Source organism: Nannospalax galili, unplaced genomic scaffold (assembly GCF_000622305.1).
Source record: "Nannospalax galili isolate Female #2095 unplaced genomic scaffold, S.galili_v1.0 scaffold559, whole genome shotgun sequence".
Lineage (NCBI taxonomy): Eukaryota > Metazoa > Chordata > Mammalia > Rodentia > Spalacidae > Nannospalax > Nannospalax galili.
Genome location: NW_008343479.1, coordinates 850,073 through 876,370, shown reverse-complemented (window position 1 = coordinate 876,370; position 26,298 = coordinate 850,073). Strand labels below are relative to the sequence as shown.

At 42.9% G+C, this 26,298-nt stretch overlaps 1 protein-coding gene across 9 annotated transcripts in view; it reads right to left on the bottom strand.

Moving 5' to 3' along the window:
- The window catches only part of Lpp (LIM domain containing preferred translocation partner in lipoma), a 684,300-nt gene that overhangs the window by 622,727 nt on the left and 35,275 nt on the right, over nt 1–26,298 (bottom strand). For 5 of the 9 annotated variants that reach the window (XM_029566751.1, XM_017799795.2, XM_029566752.1 and 2 more), the window contains exon 2: nt 11,572–11,685. The exons of 2 other annotated variants lie outside the window; for them this stretch is intronic. The gene's annotated coding sequence lies outside the window, so the exon portion shown is untranslated. Of the gene's footprint in view, nt 1–6,625; nt 6,793–8,794; nt 8,883–11,571; nt 11,686–26,298 lie in introns of those variants that run through there. 2 more of the 9 variants (XM_029566750.1, XM_008839675.3) reach the window with 2 other exon arrangements.

The window sequence follows — 26,298 nt, the reverse complement described above, 5'->3', positions numbered from 1 at the left end:
AGGAATTTCCATCAATTAAATGTATGGGTCCACTCCATCCTTTAAAGGAGTCCTGGTAGATCATGGCCTCAGGAAAATGAAATATTTTCTCTACCTTTAAAAAGCTCCCCACTTAGGGGCTAGAGAGATGACTCAGTGGCTACACACTCTGTTGCCTCAGGACTAACTGGCGTAGATTAGCACAACAGAGCTCTCTTCTAGTACAGGGGAGTGCTAGTGAGGAGCAGATGGTGACTGGGATTACTTCCTCTACAGGAGGAAAGGAGTCCAACAGACAGAAGTAAGGACATCTCAGACTAAAGGAACAGTAGGAGCTGATGCATGTAGGTGAGCAGATGCAGGATGTCTAGGGAGAGGCAGACTATGTGGCTGGCTGACATGTGAGTGAATGAGGGCATCAAGAACCTCCATGGTAGACACACACTGTGTCTGGTTATGAGATGCCCTGGATACTAAGCACAGTCTTTACAGAGAACTGTTGGCTACTGGGAAAATCACACATTTCAACGACTTTCCTTGGGATTCCACACTCCAAGGCTGAAGCCAGGCAAATGGCCTTTCAGGATCTGGGCCAGGAAACAGAAAAGAGGCCCTCCAGTCCTTTTGGGTCAATGTACAGAGGGATGCTACCTACAGTTAAGATCTTGCCTATTTTGCACATTCTCACATTCTGACCTTGAGAAAAGTCACTGGTAAATTGCAGGCCCCAGTAGGAGCGTAAGTGCCAGTAAGTACAAGTGTGGGTGAGCACAGCATGGAGAATGGGGTGGGAATCAGAATCAGAGGAACTGTACTCCACTCCTGGATGTTTCCACATCTTAACCACAGACTGTTCAGCAAGCCACTGCCTTTTAACTAGCACACAGTAAAACGGAAACAATGATACTTGTGGAGCTGGGGTATTGTGAGTGCAATTGATCTGTGAGACTGAATGTGAGGACATGTATTTCTACATGTTGGCCCACAAGTTAAGGACAGGTGCTTCCCTGCTGAAGGCACTGGGTTGATGGGGTACTATAAAAACTGCCCAGTCCTCCTGGAGAAGTGGTCTAAATCTGGAGTTGTCAACAATTTTTTCTCCTGCTGAAAATTGAGCTCTATTCCCCAGGCAAGTCATTACATCTTTTTGTGCCAAATTGTTTTCATCTTTTAAATGACCCAGTAATCCCACTTTGGGCAATATACATAAGGGAATAAACCAAAAGGAAAAAAGAAGGCAATTTGTTCAAAGATGTTATTCATAGTGCTATTTCTAGTTCTTTATATATCCCTCTATTATAGCACTTATCTCACTGTGCTGTAATTATCCACTCCCCTTCCATACGCCTCCAAATTATCTTTGAATCCATCCCCAGCACCTAGCACAATGCCTGGCATACAGTAAGAACTCAATAAATGTTTGTTCACTGAATGGGTAATATGAAAGAAATTTAAAAGGAAAAGGAACTAGTGAGCAAAAACAAAGCACTGTTTTTAAGATATGGTGTTAAACTGATTTTTTTTTTCTTCTTTAGAAAACCTGATAATTTTAGAGTGCAACGACTGAAGAGGACTATGTGAGGAAGCATCAAGAATGATTTTTTTACAAATTTACTTCATGATCCCTGAGGATGTCCAAGCTTAGCCAAAAGACACACAGACGCTTGAATCCCATGCAAGGTCACCATGGCCTGGTGGTTGTCATCCTAGGTTCTCAAAATGATTTTGTTACCACCTTGCTGAGGGACTTTCAGTAAAATTGCCTAACCTCTCTGAGACCAGTTTCTCCACTGGATAAAATGGAGCATTTTCTGGAAAGCACAGCGCACTCAAAAGAAAGACAGGGAGAAACAGGTAACAAGTAAGCTAAATTCAAATAAAGGAGGAGACAGGAAGACGATCTGTCTGCCATAACCTCAAACCACAAGGGACTTCGATGCCATAGCTGGCCCATGTGACATGATGGGGAGGGGGTAGTAAAGGACCTCTCTGGGGACAAGAGGCAGACATCTCTGCTGAACAGAGAACACATCAGGAAAGAACCGGAGGTGTAGTTCAGTGGTAGAACATACACTTAGCATTGGCTGGCCCTGGGTTCAATCCCCAGCAATGCACTAAAACATGAAAAAAATAACGTTAAATATGATCCATAAAGTTAACATCACACAGAAAGTTATTCTTGGTAAAATATCCAGAGAGAAGCTGCACATTCTGCAAGCCTTATTTTGAAGCATTCTAATAGCTCTGAGACAGGAAGTCAGAAGCCAGTAGCCACTTCGCTGAGTTCCTCAGCTAAAAGCTCAAGATAAGAATCCAAAAGAAGGGAGAACACACACTCTAAGGTCCGGAATTCCAGTGGCTTCTCTGCACAACCATTGTATGTGTCTTCATGAATTTCTGTCTCCGTTTAGCTTGACATTTCTCTGAAGGAAATCACACTTGATACCCACGGCCAATCACTCCAAATAAGTCCTGAAGTGCTCCATTTCTCTGGCCCCACTGTCACGGCCCTGCTCAAAGGTAGCACCTCTCACCCCATCTCAGCTAAAACAGAGAGCCCCTCACCAACACTCAGTCCAGTGTCCCCAGTGAATCATCCTCTGGATCACTGATCACTCCCTCTCATTTCCATGTTTGACAATTCTTTCTTATCGCCTCCTCAACACACCCTTACTGTTTTGTGTATTTCCTTCTGTATTTTTCACCCTGGGCTGGGATGCTGCCCAAAATAGTACAATGTACAGGAGCAGACACTCAATAAAGATGTAATAAAATCAGAGGCCAGAGAGATAGCTTAATCAGTAAGGTGCTTGCCCTGCAAGCATGAGGACCTGAGTTCAAAGCGAGGCATGTCTATGTAGGAACAGGTGGATCTCTGGAACTCAGTGAGCCTAGCCTATTTGTTGAACTCTGGGCAAATGAGAGACCCTGTCTCAAAAAAATCAAAAATTTGGATGGTACTTAAAGATGTCTTCGAGCATCCACACAAAGGTGTACCTACACATATACCCACATGCAAACACATACACAAATACACATACATAAACCATACACACACACACACACATACGCACATACACAAAAAAGATATAATAAAATTAGGGGCTGGAGATGGCTCCGCAGTTATGAGCACTGACTATTCTTGCAGAGAACTCAGATTTGATTCCCAGTGCCCACATGGTGGCTAACAACTGTTCATAACTACAGTTGTAAGGGAATCTGACACCTTCCTCTGACCTCCACAGGCACTGCACGACACGGGTACACTTATACACATGTAGGCAATACACTCATACACGTAAAAATAAAGTAAAACAAAAGATTTAATAAAATTATATGAGTGTGGGTGGATGGTTAAGAGCATGTGGTACTCTTGCAGAGGACCTGAGTTAGGTTCCCAGCACCCACATCAGGCACCTAGCTACTAACTACAACTCAAGCTCCAGGGGGAATCTGACACCTCCGGCCTCCACATGCTCACATGCTCATGCTCACACACAGACACACATATGTACAGAATTAAAAATAGTAAAAATAAATCTTTACCCCCCAAAAATTAGATGGATGAATGACACAGACGGAAAATGCCTGGCAGATTAGCTCAGAGAAAGTGTCCCACACCTTGGTTAGTAAAGTCAAACAGACCCAAATCACTCAGTAGAGGCCACAGGGACCTGCACAGATTTTCACACTTCTCGAGGTCTTGTTTGTCTCAAAAGTAAAATGGGGATAGGATAAGAGCATCTTCCTTGTGCAACTGGGGAAATCACAGAAAGCCGTGGAACGGTTATTGTACTGCTCAGCACAAACTGAGTGTCTCTGGCCTACAGCAGCCTCAGTTTACAGGCACGACTGAGAAAGGAGGCATGTGCTACCCAAGAGAAGCACAAGTGAGGTGCAGAATCATGTCAAAAATCACATCACCACCTCTAGCCACTACTTCACAGGCCTGCAAATAAGGTTCTACATATGGACTACATGCGAATGGGTATAATGCAGACCCAGTAATTCCAGCACTCGGAAGACTGAGGCTCGTAAGTAGAATCCTGAGGAGCAGTGTGTATTGCTGGACATCTTGTGCTACATATTGAGGCCCTGACTCCAAAGAAAACAAATAAGGGGGCTAGAGAGATGGCTTGGCTGTTAAGAGCACTAGCTGTTCTTGCAGAGGACCTGGGTTCAGTTCCCAGCACCCATATACATGGTGACTAACAACTGTCCATAAGTCCAGTTCTGGGGGTATCTGAGAGATCCTCTTCCAAACTCAGAGGACATTTCACATATGTGGTACATTTACATACATGCAGGCAATATACTCATACACATAAAACAAAAATAATAAAAAGAAAATTAAGTCACAAATTTCATACCATTTGCTTAGAGGCAGGCTTCAAATGTGGTTCTGAACTTCCCAGACAACAGTACAAACAATGTGAAATAGCTGTGTAGAGACCTTGGGGACACTTGGTTTACTGAAATGTCACAGAAAGGTGTGAAGTGGTATCGCTGTCCAGTTAAGCAGTCCTCTGTGTTGTCACACTTTGCTTGCTCCTGATCACATACATTCCAAAGCCAAATTGCTTGGGTTCAAGCCCCAAACCATCAGTGAATGCTTGACTGTGGCTAACTTACTAAGCCCTTCAAAGTCTCAAGTGATTGTTTATAAAGCAAAGGTAATAGATACTACCTAATAAAGTGTGCTATATACATGCATCGTAGCATTATTCAGTTTAAAGGAGAAATCCTAGAACAGGCTGTAGTGAAGTAAGCCAATCATGGAGACACATTCCAGAATTCCACTTAGATGGAAGCTAAAGTAGCCACATTCACAGAGATGGAGAGCAAACGATGAGGCTAGAAGAATGGGGGTGCTCACTCTGGGTACAGAGTTCCAGTTTCTCTGGAGATCAATTACACAAGCAAAGTGAATGTATTTAACACGACTAAACTGTGCACTTAGAAATAGTTAAGATGTTAAATTTTCCTTTATGGGTATTTCATCAAGACAAAAACTAAAATAAATAATTAGTACCCACTCACAGGCAAGTGTAGTGATGGCTCAATAATTTAAGCAAAGTGCATAGCCCAGAAAGCAGTCAATTCTTGTCAGCTCTCCCTAGTAACAGCGTTAAGATTCAGATTGTCAATACCAGCTCTAAATGCCTACAACCTCTGTCCCTCAGGGCAGGAAAACATCACAAGCCTCCAATCTCCAAGGCTATCTCATCCCACCAGAGCAAAGAGCCAAGGCTGGACAGGTTGTAAGAAGGATGCTGGGCAAGCCCTGCAAAGCTCCTTCCTCCCAGCTGCTTAGAGAGCTGCTCCCTCTTCCCAACAAAACCAGAACAGACATAGATCCTTTGCTCTGTGACCTTTGCAATGGCATCCAAGTGTTTCCCACATACACAGCTCCACCTCCTTCCTTGCTCTGGAGAAAGGGGTTCCCCAGCCTGACCAGAAACTGAGCTAAGAATGTCATTCGTTCATTCATTCCAGCTATGTAAAATCTCAGGGAACAGAATGGGACAGTGCCCTCTTAGTCTCTGCCCACCCCACCCCACATCACACCAAAACAGACTAAAATAGTGCTTCTGGGCAGGGGGATTACATGTGTCTGTTTGTTGTAGTCAGAATCAGGGCTTGCCTGTGAGAGAAAGAAATGTTCCAGAACTCTCACAGCTTCAGACAGCAGCAGAGATTCACTATTCAGTTCTGTCTTTTAGGCAAGCTGTCATCCTCTTTGGGGAAAGAAAACGATACAGGCAGCAACTGAGACAAGAAGGCCTCATTTAAATAGCATTCGTGTGCCCTAAAGAAGAAAAGTTTACATAGAAACCAGCAAAGGAAAAGCAAGAAAATAGTTTTTAAAAAAATTAAAGCATATTAAAATCAACAAATTCAGGCATCTGAGCCATAGCCCATGTTGGGAAGTCTGAACTGAGAGCAGCAGGTTCAAGTTCTCAGTTTCCTAACAACTATTCCAAGAATGCGGGCAACTTCACAGCATCTCCCAACTTCCTTCCTACAAAGCTGTCATCCTCTTCTGCCTTGACTAGAAGGGCAGCACAAGTGTGCTTCCAGGAGAGTGGACTGAGAGGTCTGAGATAGCAAGCCATGCTCCCCGGGCCTCCAGCTCTGTATCACACAATAAATTGCACCCGATAAACTCAATAACCTCTGCTCCTCCTAGCCCTGACAGCTCAAGTCCCACACGCAAGGTATTTATGCCACAGGAATGGAGCACACCACCTCGTCACACATTCTTAGGTCGAACCATAACTCTGCTCTGCATGGTAAGACCTCCCCTCCCCAAGTTCCCAAAACACATCCCTTCTGGCTTGTTACTTCACCCCTGGCAATCAGACAGACAGCACTACCAAATTATCTTTCTACCCAACTCAAGCTAGGCCTCAGGTGGGAAGAAATATGCCAATAGGTTTTTTTGGAGGCACAAAGAAGTTTCCCTCAGGCTGACCCCATGCCTAAATCTCTCAGAGAATTACTCCCCCTGGAAAGTTGCTGTCCCCACCCTAAACTAAAGCAGTCAACATGCGTAGCAATAGTTCCCATCACCATCACTGTGCAAGCGAGCACCCCAGGTCTGCTGGCAGAAATGCCATGCCTCTGGCAATAATGATGTACTCACTCAAGGAGGTCACCCCCACAGACTGCCGGCCTCCACTGGCCTCACTCCCTCTCACACGCCCAGGCCCAGGGCAGAACACAGCAAAGAGGTGGTCCTGAAGCCTGAGGGGAACAGAACTGAGACATTCTCTCCTCAGCTTCCAGAACAAGGGGCAGAGGCCTGGAGGGGGAAGGGCAGGAGGCGGGGGAGGGGGCCGACTAGCTTTCTGGAAACAAGAATTCAAATCCTGCTTCTCCCAAACCCTGAGTCACCTCGTTCTCTTCCAATAGATCAGTGAGGTGGGTAAACATTTCCATATATGGAGAAGCAGGCTGGAGGTTGTCAGAAAAATCACCCTTCTCTCCGGCACTTAAAGAACGTGCCTCATAAGGCAGATAGAACTTCCTCTGAGTAAATCATTAACCCCCACAAAAATGGAGTCCCAACTACTGCACACAGGAAACAGACTCCCAGTTCAGCAAAGGAAGTGACTAGCTGGAAAGCTTAAAGTTCACATTAAGAATGGGACCATCCAAAATGCTGCAATATAAAGAGCTAGCCTAGAATGGAAACAAATAACCAACAGTTATACAACTGATAAAGGATTAACATTTAGAATGTACAAAGAACTCAAAAAACGAAGCAACAACAAATCAAACCACCCAATCAGTAAATGGACTGAAGGAACGAACAGTTTTCAAAAACTGACATGCAGTCAATAAACCTATGAAAAGCCGTTTAATATCCTTTACCATGAGAGAAATGCAGACCTAAACTCCACTGAGAGTCTATCTTTCCCAGTCAAAATGACAATTGTTAAGAAAGTACCAATAAATGCAGGTGAGGATATGGATTAAAAAAAAAAGAAAAGAAAACGTATACACTGTTGGTAGAATAAAAACTAGTCTAGCCCCTATGAAAAGCAGTATGGGGGGTTCCTCAAAAAGCTAAAACTCAAATTACCACACGATCCAGCTATACCATTCCTATCAACATACCACAAAGATACAAACATCACACTGATGTTCAACATCAATGTCTATTGCAGCAACATTCACCATAACTAAGAAATCGAACCAGCCTAGAAGTCCAAGCACACAGGCATGGATTAAAAATGTAGTATTTGTACACAGTGAATTTCTTTTCAGCCATAAAAAAAGAATGAAGCTATCACATCTGCAGGAAAAAAAGATGCCCTGGACATAATCATAGTAAGTGCATCAAGCCAGTCTCGGGAAAATGTTATATGTTTTTCTCGCACTCGTGGTTCCTAGACTTTACATAGACATATAAACTCATTTATGTATGTATGACATGGAGTACAAGCTAACCTGGGAGGAGAATGGAACTAACTAGAGGTGGGACAGAGGAATAAGGGAAAGGTGGGGGAGGGGAGAATGTGCTCCACCTGAACACGGAATGCATACTGTGTGAAAACATATACAAAGAACATTTTAGGTTAAATTGAATAAAGAACCTATCAATATCTACACATAACAAGCATTTTTATTTTTAAAATGCCACAATATAAAATAAGTTAACAAGCTTATTAACTTGGGAAAAGATAGCATCTTCAGTGGTATGCCTGCACAAAAGAACCTGAATCATGTTAAGCACAGGTACTAAAACAATTCTTCTCAGACTTCCAGGCTGGATGGGGGAGGGGGGCTAGGAACTATTTAGCATGATTCTTCATGGAACAAACATCAGGATCAAAAATGCCATACTATTGGCAGAGCATAGTTGTTGGGTGAGGTAAGGCAAATTAGTCGGTTTAACTTATAAAATTATTTCTTTTTTAATTTATTTTACTTTACATATACAAATGTTTTGCCTGCAAGTATTAAAATGCAGAGGTCAGAAAAAGGGGTTGGATCCCTAGAACCAGAGTTAAGGATGATTGTTACCCGCCATGTGGGTGGCTGGGAACCGAACCCAGGTCCTCTGCAAGAGTAGTTAGTGTTCTTAACTGTTGAGCCATCTCTCCAGACCCCTGTAAAATTATTTCTAACCCAAAAGTCCTATAAAATGTTTTATAACTGAGTTGGACTAGTAAAGTCAATCAGGAATGAATAGGGTCTAAAGTGACTGAAGACTGAGACAGAACCAGAGAAAGACATGAGATCTGGGAGGAAATGGAGGTGCAAGGCAGCAGGGAACTGCTCAGAGAAGGAAATCCAACTACCATACCTTAGCTCCCCAGTGGCTCAATGTCTTGGTGTGGTCTTGTTTACAGTTGGTTGTGAAGCTACAAACAGCACTGGTCAGGGAGTTATAGGACTCAAGCCTTAAGCCCAAACCAGTCACTCATGATTGGACAATGTTGCGCAAGTTGGTTCTCTTGCAGTGGCTTACATTTTTTTATCTACAAATTGGGCAGCTAGCCCAAAATCATCCAACTATGTGCTCTAAAAAGAAGTTTCTGCTTGTTCAGTCCAAGTAGTCTTTCCACACTTATTTTGACAACTTGTTTATAGTTTAACAAATATGACAAAGCAAATATTTATTATGTGTTTTATAAATGAACACAAATATAAGTGACCATGAAAATAGGTAGTAGGACCAACACACCAGAACCAGAGCTCAGCACACAGTTCCCACCACTGCAGCCTGCAAGGGAAAGGACATAGTTCACAGAAAATGCTACCAAGGGATGGGCTGGGAGCCTCCAAGACAAAGGTCCCAGCATTGAGGATAAATAGGAAAATCAGAACGAAAAACTCAAATTTACTCTCCATTTTGCACACAATATTTGGAAGCCAATCTCCCATCTGCTAAGGGACATCAAATTTCCTTCATATATGTGTTCTCCCTTGCTCGCAGCCGCTGAGCACCTCTGTCCCGGGCCTAACTGCTCCTGAATCCCCCCATAGCATCCCTGAGGTCTCCCATCAGGCAGAGATCTTATCTCCTTCTGCTACTAACTCCATATTCACACAAGATTTCCTTATAAGGAACCAAAATCTGGCTCCCTGGCCTTCAACCTCTTGCCCACATGTCAACCAATGCTTGTCTCATTGGTTTGGAATTTTTGTAGGTGACTGTGTATACAGAAACGAAGCTATCCAAGACCTCAGCCCACAATCGGTCCGCTGTTCTGACCACAGCACACTGCTGACTTTTCATACAACTTTTGCCAACTTGAAATCCATTCTTTTTGGGGTTTTCCAATGTGTTACAAAGTAACCAATTCAGCATGTGCATTGCAAGTCTGTGGACTCAAAGGAAGGATCCTATAAAACCAGTCAGATAAAGAGTGTGTGTGTGTGTGTGTGTGTGTGCGCGCGCGCGTGAACACGCATGTGCCTGTGTTTTATCGAGGACTGAATCAAGGACCTTGGGCATACTAGACAAGTGCTCCACCACTGAACTGCATCTCTAGCCCTCGTTTTACTTTTTGAGACAGTGTCACTAAGTTGCCTAGGCTGAGCTTGAACTTAATTCTGTAGCCCAAGCAGGCCTTAAACTTAAGATCTGCCTGCGTCAGACTTCATAGTAGCTGGGCTTCCAGTCCTGCATGACCAGGCCCAGTGGGTGAACTTCTTTAGTTCAATGAGATTCTAGAGGAAATTGTCCACCTCCACCCTACCGCCCTTGTCACATTCCCACCCTTTAGTGGATAAAGCTCGGGATTCGGATCCCATTCCTTAGTGCTAGAAGCCAGTCCCACCAGACCCCAAACTGTCCCTTGGATACTCCCAAAGCTTGCTCCCAAAGAACATTAAGACTGAGCCCTGCAGGAAACGAAGGTCAGCACAGTTCTCAGAATAACAATACAGGGCAGCAAGGTCAGTTTGTTCATCACAGGGTTGGAAGGCCATGAGCCCTGACAATTCTAGCACCTCAGAGATGTTTTTTAAGGTAGGACGGAGGGAGGAGTACTCTTTTCATCCATAGTTCAAATGCACTACTTGAATTCAAGGTTCATGTAGTAAAAACAATGATACTTCACAGTAATAGTGTGTTCCACCATGCATTAAATGCTTTCCCAGACAGTCTCATTTAAGCCCTACTCACAACTGCCTGTGCAAGTAATACAACACTCAGTGCGCCAAGAGGAAAACAGAGGCTCTGAGAGGGCAAATGTATTCCCGAGGCCATGCCAACAGAAAGGTCAAAGGATCATGAGGCCTTGAGATTCCAGTTCTTATTCTGCTCCAGACCAACTATGTGACCTCTGCCTAAACTGTTTACCTTTTCTAAGCCTCAGTTTCTACACCTGAAAATTAAAGATTAAAGCAGTGGCTCTGCTTCCCTCTCAGAGCAGTTATAAGGATCAAATGAGAGAATGAGAGTAAAAGCCCTCTGGAAAAGGGGAAGGCATTATAAATGTGTAAGGGATTATTGTGTGATTACTTGTAAATGACTATGCATTCCATTACAAATACAAAAGGCAGTGAGGTCATTCACAAAACAAAGAAACGCTAGGCCTTGGGAATTAAGGGAGAAAGATTTTGTGTTCTATAGAGTTATGTCTACATGCTGCTCACACTTGCAGTTCAAAGCTCAGCAGCAGCTGTCAGCCTTTCAAACTCCAAGACACACAGGTCTACAGGACAGCTCAACACAAAATCTCCCTTTTCAGTTAAAAACAAATGCTGGACGAAAAGGGGGTAATAGAGATGAATGTTTGGAAGACCCCTGAGACTCCAGTTCCGGAAACGTGGCCTTCGATGTTTTCCTTGGAGCAGTTGTTAGAAACAGAGGCTCCAGTCTCACTGAGATAAGCCCATGGGGAAATAAATGTGCAGTAAGGAGCCATTTACCAAAGAGCACCGAGGAAGCATCCAAGCATGAATTAATCAAGGGCACAAGATATTTCAAGTTGCAGATACCAAAATGACAGGGATCTCCAACCCATTAAACCTCTCAGTCCAGCTCATAAAGGCTCCACCTGTAATTCTGGCATCCCAAACAGCCTGCAGCCAGCCTCAGGGTGAGACAACAGATCAGGTTCCTTTACATACCAGAAGTCTTGCTGGAGATCACCCTGGCCAGGGGGTCCCAAGCTGCTGAGTCTCAGGTCTGCCTCCCTGTCAAGCCTCTCCCAACACACTAGTTGTCAGGATTCTGTTCGGGTCCTGCAAAGAAAAAAGTCCTCACTGTCATGTATGGAGTGACTGTATATTCCCCAGAAATCCATCCCCGAAGCTGATGAGCAAAAAGCTCAGTGCTTGAATATTTTCTCGTTTGTCTTTTGTCATCTCCTAGATTTCCTTCCCAATGACTGGGTTAGATGTAGGATGGAGTATTAAAAGAGGTTGGGGCAGAAAACAGCCATGAAGGTGCAAAGAAAAATCTAGATAAAAGGAAAGGTTTGAACCAAACAGTAAGAAGATATGCCTAGAGCAAGTTACAGGGTATACAGGCCACTGGTAAAGATGTCCAGAGAGGTGGTAATAAACAGAGGTAACTCAGAAAGGTGAGTGAAAACAACTGTTATGGGCTAAAAGCAGAGTGGGTTTTTGTTTTTGTTTTATTTTTTGTGTTAGCTTTTGTTTCTGAAAAGCAAAGCTCTGATCATACCAATGATGAAATTATTTGTCAGTTTGGTTGTAAGCCTAAACCTTTAACTTCTGCACCAGCTCTTCAGCCCCAAAGATGATGTTTTTAAAAAAATAAGTTCTTAGACTGGAGAGGTGGCTCAGCGGTTAAGAGCACTGACTGCTCTTACAGGGGACCCAGGTTCGAGTCCCAGCACCCACATGGCAACTATGAACTGTCCTTAACTCCAGTTCCAGGGGAATCCGAAGCCCTCTTCTGACCTCCGTGGCATTGCACAACATGGGTGCACTCATATACATGCAGGCATATATTCATACACATAAAATAAAAATAATAAAATATAAAAAACAATAAGTTCTTTGGCTCCTACTGCCAAATACTAGTAGCAATAACTATAATGGGATGACAGTTAACTGTCAGGCATTGTACTAAGAAGGTTTTATAGACACATAACCGTGTGTATGGAATAGGTATATGTATACATTACCTCAAATAACCTATGAGCTAGGAATAGGTATGTATATGCATTATCTCATTTAACTATAGTAACAACCCTATGAGCTAGGCACTTTTGCCCCAATATTATAGAGAAGGAAATAAAGACAAAATAAAATGTTCAAAACTCAGAGATGGCAAATACAAGAAGTCAGTACTAACTTATTCTCAGTACAGCCTTAAACTCTAGACTATCTTGCCCTATCACTACCTTCTTTCCTATTGAGCAGACTCTACCCTTCTCACATCTATGAAGTGATATACACTCCACACAACAAACATGCATACTAATATATAGCATAGTTATCTTCCAAAGTAGTTGAGAACAGTTTTGTTATCAGTAACACTGCAAAGAGAACACTCATTGTGTGTACTTAGATACACACTGTCTTAGAAGGTTGTGCCATAAAGGTAATAAAATACTGGCCTATATATTACATTTCTCTGCTTCCTAGACAGGAATTAAAACAATCTAAGCAAGGGTGCCTGGGTCCAAAGGGAAGACCTAGCCAGGTTGATAGACACAGTTCAAGGTCAGTGTGAACAGGACAGCCTGAGGGTTCTGCAGCCACTCCTAGTGCTAAAGGACCCTGAACCTCCAGCTGCAGCTCCAAAGGCCTCACGGGGACGGGCAAGTCAAATATTTCCTTGAAAAAGGAAAACAGTCATGCCCCACCAAAATACAAATATGAGTTAAAAGAGCTGCTTTCAACAAAGTGTCAGAGACTCAAGGAAGGGCCAGACTGGGAGTATCTAACCCTGGGACCCTCACAGCTTGCAGCTATGCTAAGCCACTGTTTTGTGGCCTTCCTAAAGAGTTGTTAGGCTACCACAGTAGTTTTCAACCTTTTATCTAGCAGCAGAACTTTTCCTCTAAGTGAATGCTTTGAGGCATTTAGCTTATAAAATAGGGAAAACCAAAGCCACCAGCAGGCTTCAGCCCTCCCGCTCCCCCTCTACTTCCTCCAGCTTCTCTGTTCTTTCCGATCCCAACTCCAAGGCCACAGTGGAGTTTCCTAAGGTTAGATGAGAATGGCTGAGAACAGCTAGAAAACTGTAAGTCACCTGAGCTTTTTAAATTACTCTCTAGCTCTGACTTCTGTAACTTCCAGGTCTGAGAGGAACCTCTTTAAGAGCTTTGCACTTTTACTTGTGTAAAGGCAATATTCAATATGTACAGTGTATAGCACAGGAAAAAGAAGTCTCAAATTAAAAATTTGGGCAAGAATCCATCTAGGACCTGCGTTTTCTAAACCCCATTTTCTCATCTGCAAAAGGGAAAATATTATTGTAGATCTAAAATGGCTTTTATGAAAATGAATTAGTTCAATGAGTTATTCAGCAGAATACTATAATAAACGCTATACCATGATTATCCCATCCATAAATGGAAAAGCACATAACCATATCCAGGGTGCACGCCCTGTGGACGTGTTCTTATGAACATGTTCGACCCAAACAAACAGAATGACAGCAGTAAAAAACAGTGTGAGAGAGGCAGAGAAATACAGGAGCTGAAGGATGGGGTGGGGAGCTGTGAAATGCTGTGCTCTGGACGTGACAGGGCCATTGCACTCATTAACTCACACCATCAATGGCTACTTGCATAAGACTTGCACAAAATCAAGCCAGCCAAAAATCCAACACAGATGGGGGAAATGATATTCAGTTCCCAGCCTTTAGGGGAGCTACTGGCAACTGATAGCGGCTAGAGAAGGGAGAATCATTCTTCTGTGAGAGTATGGTCACTAGGAAGTTTCCAGTGCTCTAGTGGCTGCCCCATATCCATCCACATATGGGTAGCACTAAATGGACTTAGTAGATTATAAAATTTTTTTTAAAAAAAACAACATATCCTAGTTAGATAAGGGAAGTGTTAGGGATACAGGTGAAGTTGAGGGGAGGATGTTCATGATCATATTTCACTGCATACAAACAGTATGCACAAAATGCTCAAAAAATGAAAAAAAGTAGTTTGAGAAACACACTTGATGCCCCAAATTCTCTAACAGCTCAACTTATTTTTGAAAATCTTAAGTTTGTCTCTGGAATCTTTGAAACTTGTGGTCATCTTAGAATTCCGGAGATGATAAGATAGTCAAGGGTGCAAAATAAATAAATAAATAAAGTCTGGAAAAAAAATTAAAAAAAAATACTGCTCCAAAACACAGGAACAGAAGAAGTATTAGTCTTTATATCTCAGCCTCCTTTCCAGACAACCAACTGAGTAGCCTGAAAATTTCCATCTGTCATCTGACTTCACTTTCCTTGTTTGTGAAGATGGGGTTAAGAACAACCCCACCTTCCTCTTAACTAAGATGCTGTACAGAACAAAGTAGTCACTGAGTACATGATCTTCTTCCCGTACAATGCACACATGACCCCCTGGGAATGTTCTGACTAGAGTGTGGCCAGCAATATCTTCACTTAACTAACTTTTCACCAAATATGATCCCACCAATCAACTACCAGTCCATAAACATCCACATCTAAACAAAAAGACTTTCTGTATTTCTTTGTAGTGACAAAGCTTTTCACACGCCTCACTTTTTAAATTGTCACTTGTCAGATATAGTCATGGTGCCCATCTTACAAATCACATGCCACCCTTTGGCTCCACAGCCTGTGCACATTGAACTCTTTCCACCATAGCAGGGTACAATTAAAATCCTTCTAGAAAGGGTGCAGTGATGGCCCAAGGCCAGCTCACTACAGGCCCCTAGGCAAATCACTTTCCTTCCTTGAACCACAATTTCTTCATCCAAAAAATATTTATTAAGTCATCCTACAAATCTGCATGCCCCTTTCCTTCCCCAAGAAAGATGTTGGGAATGAGACCATAGAGAAACAAGGTGTCACCTTACATGCTGTACATATTTCATCAGTTTCATCCGTGAGCTTCCCTGCCCAACCTTCAAAGTCATGGAAGAAGGAAGAAGGATTAATCAGAATGTCAAATAATCCAGTGGGAAGTACAGAACAGCACAGGGAATTCCATGTAGCTGCCATCATCATGTGGACTAGCAAGTCACTCCCCAGAACAACTGCAGCCATAGTCACAGCACATGCACCCCATCAGCAAATTGCTGGTTTGATTGGCATTTAATAATAAGCTCAAGATGCAAGAACATCAACACGAAGGACACAGTATGTTCCTGGCATGCATCATGGCTTGAGGGCTCCACAAGGGAGAAGGGGAAAAACGCCACTTTCCTGCAAGACTCTTACGAGATCCACTTCTCTCTTCAGTGTAGGTACCTATGGCTGCTACCTGGCCACCACATTATCCATGTAGCAGGCCAGTATGCCCCATGTTTAGTCTACAAAAATCCAAAACTGACTGCCAGACTCTCCCAGGACCACAAGATCTAGACCTGGTAAAAGACAGATAATATCTAAACCAATTCCTGGAAACCATGACTTGTCTGGGCCGTTCATTCACTCAAAAACGTCACAGATGTTTGTTTGCACAGTACATAGCAGTAAGGTAAAGTAGGTCTGTGCTCTTAAGGACCTTGCTCCAGTAGCTTAAGTGGTGTTCTAATGACAACACAGTAAGTCTCAGGATTTTATTTAATAGCCCAAGTCTCTCCATAACCCATACTCAAGCTTCTATTCCCAGGGTAAACTTCTCCCACTGCCACCCAGCACACATTCTTGCTTTAGAGGGAACTCTGGGATTATGTGGTCCCCTGTGACCCCGGTAGTCCCCAGTCCAAACGGCCACATTCTACGAATCCCTCAAGGCATATTGGTAATTTTCAACAGGATTGTCTTTTAGAGAAAGTCAGCTATTTATCTGCAGCATCTCCTGTATCATAGGCTATCTAGCACCCTTAGCTATGACCTCTAAATACCAATGGTGACCATGTCTCCAGGGAATAGGACAATAAACACTCCACTACATGTTCGGATTTCCTTAAAAAGTTGGTACTACCTCCAACTCCGAATTACTGGTCTGCAAAACCCGCTCATTCCTATACTTGTCAGAATGAGCATCCTCCCTACATTTGGCCGTCTGCTCTCTAGAGTATCAATCATGATCTTGTACTATTCTTACTAAACACTTGACTTACTTATTCTCCTTCCTAGTGTGGGCTCCCAGTGGAAGAAGACAGGATTAATCTCTCACTTCACTGTCAAATCAGGTTCACGGTCAGACTCACAGTAGGTGTTTCTTAAAAGCTTGGGAGCAAATTATGTCAAAACAACAACAATGTCATAGCATGGATCCTTGGAAGAGATTAAAATGAACAGGAAAATCGCAAATCAACCACTCTTGTCAAAACTAAAGAGAACGCAATTAAGAAACTGAAAGTAGGTAAAACAGCCTGCTCTTTAGGGATATTAAGCATATTAATGTTATATAAATAAACTTAAATAGTTGATATTATACTTAATTATATTACTAGAATATTATGAGGAATTATAAACATTAAGTATTTCAGGATAGTAACTCTGGAGAATTTTTAATTAATATGTTGGGGGCACATATATTCTCTCAATTGGCTCAGAGTCCACTTCCATGCCCCAAAGTGCGTGCACTTCATGCAGCACTGCAGAAGCACACTGCTCCAAACTACATTTCCCACACTCCCTCAAAGCTAGAAGATGAGGCTTCATCACTCTAATGTACTTGTATGAGATCATGAAGGTGGTAGGGAAGTTAAATCTTTCCACCACCCTTTCTACTCCTAAACTACACCATGGACTAGGACGAGTCAAAAGCTTCTGCCTTTGGCAATGCCATGCCCAGTCACCAGCTATGGGGACAGCAGGACAAGTTTTAGAAGCCTCAACAGGAGCTGCTTAATCCCACCTGCATTGTCCCTGGGACTATATGAGTTCTCAAACCCAACAGCCCCAATGCAGACATCCTGACCTGTGACTTATGATGGCATTCACTATAGCCCAACCTTCAAATCTTCCAGCCAAGGCCATAGGCCTTATAGAAAAAAGGTTCCAGACCTTGTAGAGAAAAATCAAATTCCTCTTTTTTTTTTTTTTTTTTTTTGGTCTTTTTGAGACAGGGTCTCCCTGTAGCCCCAGCTGACCTGGAAATCGCTATGTAGACCAGGCTGGCCTCGAACTCACAGAGATCTGCCTGCCTCTGCCTCCCGAGTGCTGGGATTAAAGGCATGCACCACCACGCCCGGCCTCAAATTCCTTTTTTTTTTTAATTTATTTTTATTTTATGTTCATGAATGTTTGGACTGCATATATGTAAGTACACCCAAGTCATACAATGCCTGTGGAAACCATAACTTCTGGATCTCCTGAAACTGGAGTTATGAACAGTTGTTAGCCACAATGTGGGTGCTGGGAATCAAACCTGGGTCCTCTGCAAGAACAGCCAGCATTCTTAACCACTGAGTCATCTCTCCAGCCCCAGAGAATTAACTCAGTAAGGGTTTTTTTATTGTGTTTTATTAAAATTTTTGGTGCTGGGGATTGACCCCATGACTTCATACATTCTAGGCATGTGCTCTGCTGCTGAGTCATACCACAGCTTCTATATCCAAATTCTTTAAAAACATTTTATTTGCCATTTTTATTTTATATGTACGAGTGTTTTTCCTGCATGTATGTAAGTGGACCACATGCATGCAATGCCCACAGAGGCCAGAGGAGGGTGTCGGATCCTCTGGAACCGAAGTTATGGGTGGCTATTAGCCACCATCTGGGTGTTGGGAATAGGACACGGGTTCTCTTAAAGAACAGCAAGTGTTCCTAACCACTGAGCCATCTCTCCAGCCCCCAATGCCCAAATTCTGAACTCAGAAAATCCATGAGCATAAATGATTGTTGCATGCCACTATGTTTGCAGATAATTTGTTATGCAACAATAATCAACAGGAACAAAGCTCTGCTTATTCTTTTAGCTTCATCTGGACCCTGTTCTAGCCATTCAGATCTGCCTTCTTCCACTAATGATGGCATCTTCCATGGACACTGGTTTCTTGGGTTTTCACTGGTGGTCGAAAAGAGGGTATGGGTTTTGTTATAGTAACTCTGAGAAGCAGCATAGTTAATGGAGAAAACAAAGATAAACATAAATAGAGACTGAGCAGCCTTGATCAGCTCTGCCTACCTAATAAGTATACTGAGGAATATAGCGTCTCCAGGTCCGTTTCTTCCTCTGTCAGATGGGAGGGCTGATTGCTCAAGGGCTTGTGAAGATGAGAGAACAGAATGGTCGAGGGGCACTTCCCTCAGCATCTGCAACGTCAGATACTAAAACATAGCCACCTTAGTCCCTAGCAGCTGACCCAGCACTTTCACCTGCTAGTGTGACCATGTCTGCACTACAGCACTATTACCATCCTGCTCTCCTATCAGCAAGAGACTGAAGGTCTCAGACATAGCATGCAGGTAGAAAACACTAAGCCCATGCTACAGAGACAGCAAAAAAGGTGCTATCATCTCCAGGCTGCAAGCTCCAGAGGCCAGGAGTATAGGCCCTGGAATCTCTGGCTTGGGTTCAATTCCTAGTTATGTCAGGACTTGCTAGTGTCCTGGAACAAGTTGCCTAATCTCCTCATACATATGTTTCCTTATATGTAGAAGAGGGACAGAATGACACCTTCAGCAGTACTGTACCCAGCAATCATTTACTAATGTCAACAACTGTGTAAATCTTGGAGCAGTCTGAGGACAGAGATATACTCCTATCTTACAAACCAGAAAACAAAGACTCCCAGGAAATGTAAAACTTATCCAAGGTCAGGTGTGTGTGTGTGTATACAAGGGGAAGAGGTCAGATCCAAATCCACCTACACAGCTTCCACCCAAACCCAAAGCTCTTCACATCCTGCTTCCCCACAGCACATATAATGGAAAAAATGCATTTAACTGGAAAGGGGAAAAGCAGCCCAGACATACCAGGGCTGTACCTCTGGGCATAGCAAGATGATAAAGCCAATGTCAGAAGCCCTGTCTTTCAGCACAGTCAGCTCCTGTGGGTAAAATTAGCTCGGCTCAGCTCTAGTGCCAACCAAGCCCCAAGGCAAAATTCACCCCAGGCAAAGCACGACCTCGCCTGACCCTCACTCTCAGGAAGGGTCTCTCAACGCACCTCATTAGGGCCTGCAATGACTCATGACTCATTTCACTGTTTCCTGTCTCTGGCTGCTGAGGTCACCTCTCTGCTGCCCAAAAAGGTGGCTCCATAGGAGAAGTAAAGATGCAAATGCAAGCAGCCATTCCTGATTTCTTTCCTCCAAGGCAGCTCACACCAAGGGCTGAGGTGCCTGCCTGCTGTGCCAGCTCTGTGCTGAGGAATGAAGCACTCCTGAGTTGTGTAACACAGCTCAGGGGCAGAGAGCAGACAGTAGCGCAAACAGACTCCTAGGCTGACCATCCTTATTTTACTACAGAGGACAGTGCTGACCAGATGGCAGGCCTTTGTAAAACCTTTGTTTCCTACAGAACACAAGACACTGATGATGGCCACAAGGCTCTCCTCTGTACCTCCCCGTGCCACCAAGGCCAAGCTCAAGAGTCACCTCCCCTCGACTCTGCCCATTCACATTCCTACCCCACTGGAATTCCCACCATAATTCCTACAAGGCTGTACCTCTACTCTTTATTCTTCAGCATTTATTTGCTCAACAAATATCTAGTGTTCACCTATTTTGGACTTGAGAATACAGAAATGAAAAGTATGGCCCTTCCCCTCAAGGAAAGCCCGCCAAGTTCAACACACTGCCTAACATGGAGGAAGTAGAGATAAACTAGGTCAGAGGTGGTATGAGAGAAGTCTTAAAAGGTACTGGGAACCTAAATTAAGTGGGCAGCAGAGCATTGTTTCAGACAAGAAAACAGTAAGTATTAAGTCATAGAGGTTACACAGAATCCAGGTATACGTCTGGAGCATGGCGTTGCCTTGGAGCTTAGTAAGATGACGATGGGGGGAAGCAGGGGCCAAATAGCCCACAGCCTCTTTCTACTGCTTCTTTTCCCTTTTATTACATGCAAAAGACTTTGGATTTTACCCTGAATGAAGACATCATCAGAGACTTGGGAAACTAGAGACAGCATACAGAGATTTGTAAGCTCACAGTTCCACTCTGGAAGAACAGAGAATGCAATCTAACAGAGTGAAAACAGAGGGGGGAAAAGCCAGTTGAGAACGCAGACACCCTCCTGAAGATAAGAGGGGCCAGAGTTGAGGAGGGTCACTGAAGTTAGAGGAAGGTGGGAGGGAGTAGCCACACAGCTGACTCAATGCAATGCCAGGAAGGAAGAGGAAGAAGCATCAAGGGTCACAGTTTTCAAGATTGGGTGACTCTGCAGCTAGATGGCAGATTGCTTTCCAGAGTGACTATGTTCAAAGACATGCTGAGTCTGAAGTCTCTCTCTTGAAAAAAATTTATTTTATTATTTGTAATTATGTGTGTATGTATGTGGGCCTGTATGTAGGTACGTGCATGTGGGTGCCAGTGCCTCCAGAGACCAAAAGTTTCAGATCCTCCTGGAGCTAGAGTTAGAGATGGTTGTGAGTCACCTGAAATGGGTGCTGAGAATCGAACTCAGGTCCTCTACAAGGGTGGTATGAGCTCTTAACCACTGAGCAATCATTTTTCTAGCTCCCTCAGGTCTCATACATAAATCTGGAGCATCAGAGGCAAAAAACCAGATAACCACAAATGTAGGGAAAAAAGGGGGGGTGGCAAACTCAAAGAAGGGCATACCACATGAACTTCCCATCCCTACCAGACAAGCTTCTAGACCAGGCTTGTCCAGGAGGCTAGGCACTACACAATAACTGTCAATTTCCTAGCAGTCACAAGTTTGAAAAGTTAAGAAAACAGATTAATTTTAATAGCCTATCTCATTTATTCCAACATATTCAAAATATTTTAAGAAGTGATCAAAATAATAAAATTTATTAATAAACTATTTTACATCTTTTTTGTACTAAGCTTTTGTAATCTGATGACCATTTTGCATTGACAGCACATGTCAATGTGAGTTCGCCACTTTACATTTTCAACTGCCACATGCCGTTCTGATTTACTGTGGATAAATTGAGCTCAGCATGGTACCTGGCCCACTCTTCATTCTTCAAAATATGATGAAAAACGGACAGATGGATAAGTAGAAGGATGGACAGAAGAGATGTGTTGTGATTTCATTGAGAAACTCAGTGACTTTTCCACAGCTATCTTCCCTCAATCAACTATACTTTAAGTTTCCAATCTTAGGCTATATTAAGTGCAAAATCTTGATATAGCTTAATGTTAACATTAGCAGCATAATTTCCATTCCTTCTTCTTTTAAAAATAATAAATGTTGTCAATCTCTTTTGGGAGAGAGTGGAAGGGTGGTAAAACAGTTCTATCAAACAGCACTCAAAAGAACTACCATGCACATAGATCTCAGAAAAAAACTTTACTTCTCAATGAATCTGTTTTCCTTAACACAAAGTCGGTATAAAACTCCAACTCTGTATGTTTCACAGGCTCCCATAAAGCTTATATGAAATGTGAAAATATAAAAGTACTATTCAGAAATAACGCAGAACCTAGAAGTAGCCCCCATTATAAATGCAAACCATAGGTGTTTAGAACACCATAAACATAAATCATATCTGCATGCGTACATATAGATGCAAAGAAATAAAACTCTGGGCTATGTTAACCTGGGCTTTTTGTTGTTATTGTTGTTGTTTGTTTAGGTTTTTTTTTTTCCAGTCTTTTTGAGACAGGGTCTCCCTGTAGCCCCAGCTGTCCTGGAACTCACTATGTAGATCAGGCTGCCCTTGAACTCACAGAGATCTGCCTGCTTCTGCCTCCCAAAGTGCTGGGACTAAAGGAGTGCACCACCACACCCGGCTGTTTAGGTTTTTTTTTCAAACAAGGTTTCCCTGTAGTCCCAGCTGGCCTGGAACTATGTAGAGCAGGCCAGACTTGATCTGAGAGATCTGCCTGCCTCTGCCTCCCAAGAGCTGGGATCAAAGTGGTATGCCACCATTCCCAATTTAAATTGGTATTTTAACAACCACCATTACTATACTTCCCTCTAAATTCCACAGAAATCACAGTCATTGATTTTCCTAGGGAAAACGTAACCAACTTTTCCATGTCATCACACTTGGGCTTCACAGAACTGGACTGAGCTTACCTTCAGAGACAAGAAAACAGTCAGCAGGACACAGCAAGAGTATGGGCTCAGCTGCATTTGCACAGAGACAAAGTGTCCTATATGGCAAGGATGTCACCTGTAGCCTAGTGGTCACAGTGTATCTTCACCCCATACAGCTTGTGTGTGGTGACCATTTGGCTCCATTCTGTTTCATATTATGCATGACACCCTGAAGGAGTCTGGGTAACCGAAAATGTGTAAAACTGAAATGACGACCTCTCAGAGGCACAACCATCAAATGGAGACTAACATAAAATGGTTGATATAATAATTTTACTAACCAAGGTCACCAGCTACAGCCTTAACCAAAAACCCTTCCTTCAATACTCCACAACTAGCTACCCAAGGATGAGGGTCATTCAAAGACAAATAGAGGAGCTCATCTGTGTCTAGTATCCTAATGTTATCAGGGGAGAAAAAAATGTCAACAAGAGAAACTGAAGGCCTAAAGATGGAAGCCAGCATGTGGGTGGTAAAGCTGAGCTACAGATCCCATCAGATGGAGTGCAAATCTTTTGTTGTTTCCCTTTTTGTGAACTCTGATCTTAAAAAAAAAAAGCAAATTAAAAATTGCCCAATGACTGATCCAGCCAGATAAAACTATTGCTGCATAGGTTGCAGAGAGTAACACCTGGAAAATTTAAAAAATAAACTCAGCTCCAAGTGCCATTTAATCCAAATTCTGCTCTAACAGCAAGAGAAAATTCTTGTTCTACTTGGTATTCCTCACCCATACATTTTCCAGAGCCAGTGAAATTCTTTTGGCAAAGCAGTCATCACAAGCAGCCTCCAGCAGACCACATGTGTGCACATGTCGCCCTTTTGTATCTGACCACACAGCAGTATCCAGAGTTATGCTCTAACTTGCCAGGATTCAACAAAAAGCAGAATGCAATAGTATACAGCATCACAAAAGGGCAGTACAAGACAGGGCCTGTCCGTGAAACTTTGTTGTTTAACACATATATGGTACTTATTATAGCCTAGGTGGATTTCTACATCCTTCAGAAATACTAGCTTTTTCCACCTTCCCAACAGACCTGTGAAGCAGCTATCTTTACCACTGTGCCCAATCTACAGGTGAGGAAACAGGCCAAAGTAGGCACATAGCCAGACAGTGGCAAAGCTGGGACCCAAATCTAGCCCGTCTGACTTAGGGTCTATGTTCTTCACCATGGTACGATACTGTCTCTCAGCTGCTTTTGTTTTCTTGTTTTTCTTGTTAGGGGTAGGAGGGTAGCAGAACAGTCACTTAATAAAAGTACAGCAAGAAATACGAAGAGTGTGCAGACTAGCACACAGTCAGCATTCTCTCCCTACAGTGATCATAGGAGAGGCCAAATCTTAACCAGAAACCATGTTATTGACTTCTGCAAAGTCCCATCGTAAGATCAGGAATACATAGCATCCATGTGATCAATATCTTCTGTTTTGCAAAATGATATTGTCTCAAAAGAGTGAAGGTCAAGTCTTGGGGACAGAGAGGAGAGAGAGACTGAACCATCCAGTCCCTCAGGAACAGTCTTACAGAAGACACTGTTAAGCCCTAGAACCGGGGCTTGTTCTTCCCTAAGTACTACCAATACTTAAAGCAAAATCTATTGACACTTTTTTGTAGAAAAAGACAATGCAGTTTAACAAAACAGTTAATGCTTTTTTTCCAGGAAGGAAAAGACTTGTTCTTCATAGATGACACACAAATTGATGATAAAGAGGCAATACGGTATTGGGGGGTGGAACATTCAGGCTTTGTAGTCAAACAAAACCTGAGCTCAAATTCTGTTCCTACCATTGTGTGACTTTGTGCAAGGCACTCAAACTTACTGGGTTCTGATCTCCTAACCTATAAAATAAATGAAGGATGAAGACTGCTCCAAGATTAGATAAATACTTGCAAACTGCTTAACACCTAATGCTGATAGCTATTATTTAGAACAAAAATAAATACCACCTCATCCACCTCCTTCTCTAGGTTGTTCCCTTCCCACGGAAAGGATAAAATGGATGTGGTGCTTTTCTTTCTTCCTTCCCTGCTCTGTTAGTGGTCACTACTACATTCAAAATTACCTGAGCTCAGATCCTGTAATGTTTGGTCTTTCACTACAACTCTGTTTCTTGCTCAATCTCTTTTCCTCCTGAAAAGACTCTGTGTGTGTGTGTGTGTGTGTGTGTAACAGAGAGAAAGGGGGAAAGAGAGGAGTATGTTTATTATACTGAACTGTTCTTATTTAAAAATCCAACTCAGATATCATCAACCCCATGAAACCTTCCCAGTCATTCCCTTTTCTGTGCCTTACATCTATTATACTGATGACCCTATTGAGAAAGATACCATTCAAGACTGATACTAATCAGAACATAGACACTTCTTACTAAAATATCTAGATATTTCCTTACACATTGGTTTTATATATATTTCTGTTTTGTGACTATAAAGAATCGTACCACCATCCTAATTTTCCCAGCAACTCCCTTAGGACCCCTTGAGCCTCCACACACCAGCAAGGTTCCGCCTGGCAGAACTGGTAATATTTGGTACAGAGTATCACAGACTTCAAAACTAACTCTATCTACATAGATAGCTCATATACTAAACAGAATGTTGATTAACTGTACATGGAAAGTTCTTTGGCGTCTAGAAGTGCATAACTCCCAGGCATCCAGGGCACTCAGGACATGGCAAGGGCACAGCAGATGTAAACTGGTTCAGTGCATCCTGCACCTTCTCGTTCAACAACAGCCCAGCAAACCGAAAGCCCCAAAAATGTGTGTTCACCAACTCATCAGCTGCCCCATGTATACAACTATGATGTCAGATCCAGTTTGACTCCAGGCTCTCCCCATTATTCAATTCACCTTCATGACTCCAAACTGGGGCCCCTCTAACCTATCCTCATCTCCTTTCAACTAAAAGGCCGGCTCTTTGCTGGAGCACCTCCAAAGGTCCTCTACTGCCACCAATAAAATCCAGACTCTCCCAAGACTTGGATCCTCATTCTTGACCTCATTCCAGGAAGAAAAATAACCAAAGGAAACAGTTGTTTTCTCCAAGCACACAGAAGGCTACCTATCCCTTTGAAAAGTAAGCAAAGCACTTCTTTGATAATTAAGATTTTCTAAATGGTTGCACATTAGACTAAGCCACTTCACCTCCATCATACAGTAATGTTAACATGACAGGGAGATGACTTGATCAAGCCACACAGCTAGTTCATCTTATGACCAGGGCTAAATTCTAGCCCCAGGAATCTCAGCATTTTGGCTTCCTCAGGCCAATGCATCTCCACGCCCAATCTCACGGAGTAGGAAGCAAAAGCACAGTATGCAAACTATCACCTCTTAAAGCTGCTGCATTGTGTTGCTTAGCATGCTCACTGTGTCTGGAATATTTCATTACCTGTTTCTTGTCTATCTCGCCACCTAGATTTGAAGCAATAAGAGGCCCTGGACTCTGCCTGTCTCCCTCATTGCTAAGCCCAGCACCTCTAGAACAGCACCTCTGTTCTAACGGAGGTGACACAAGCATACGAAGCCAATGTTAACTCCTT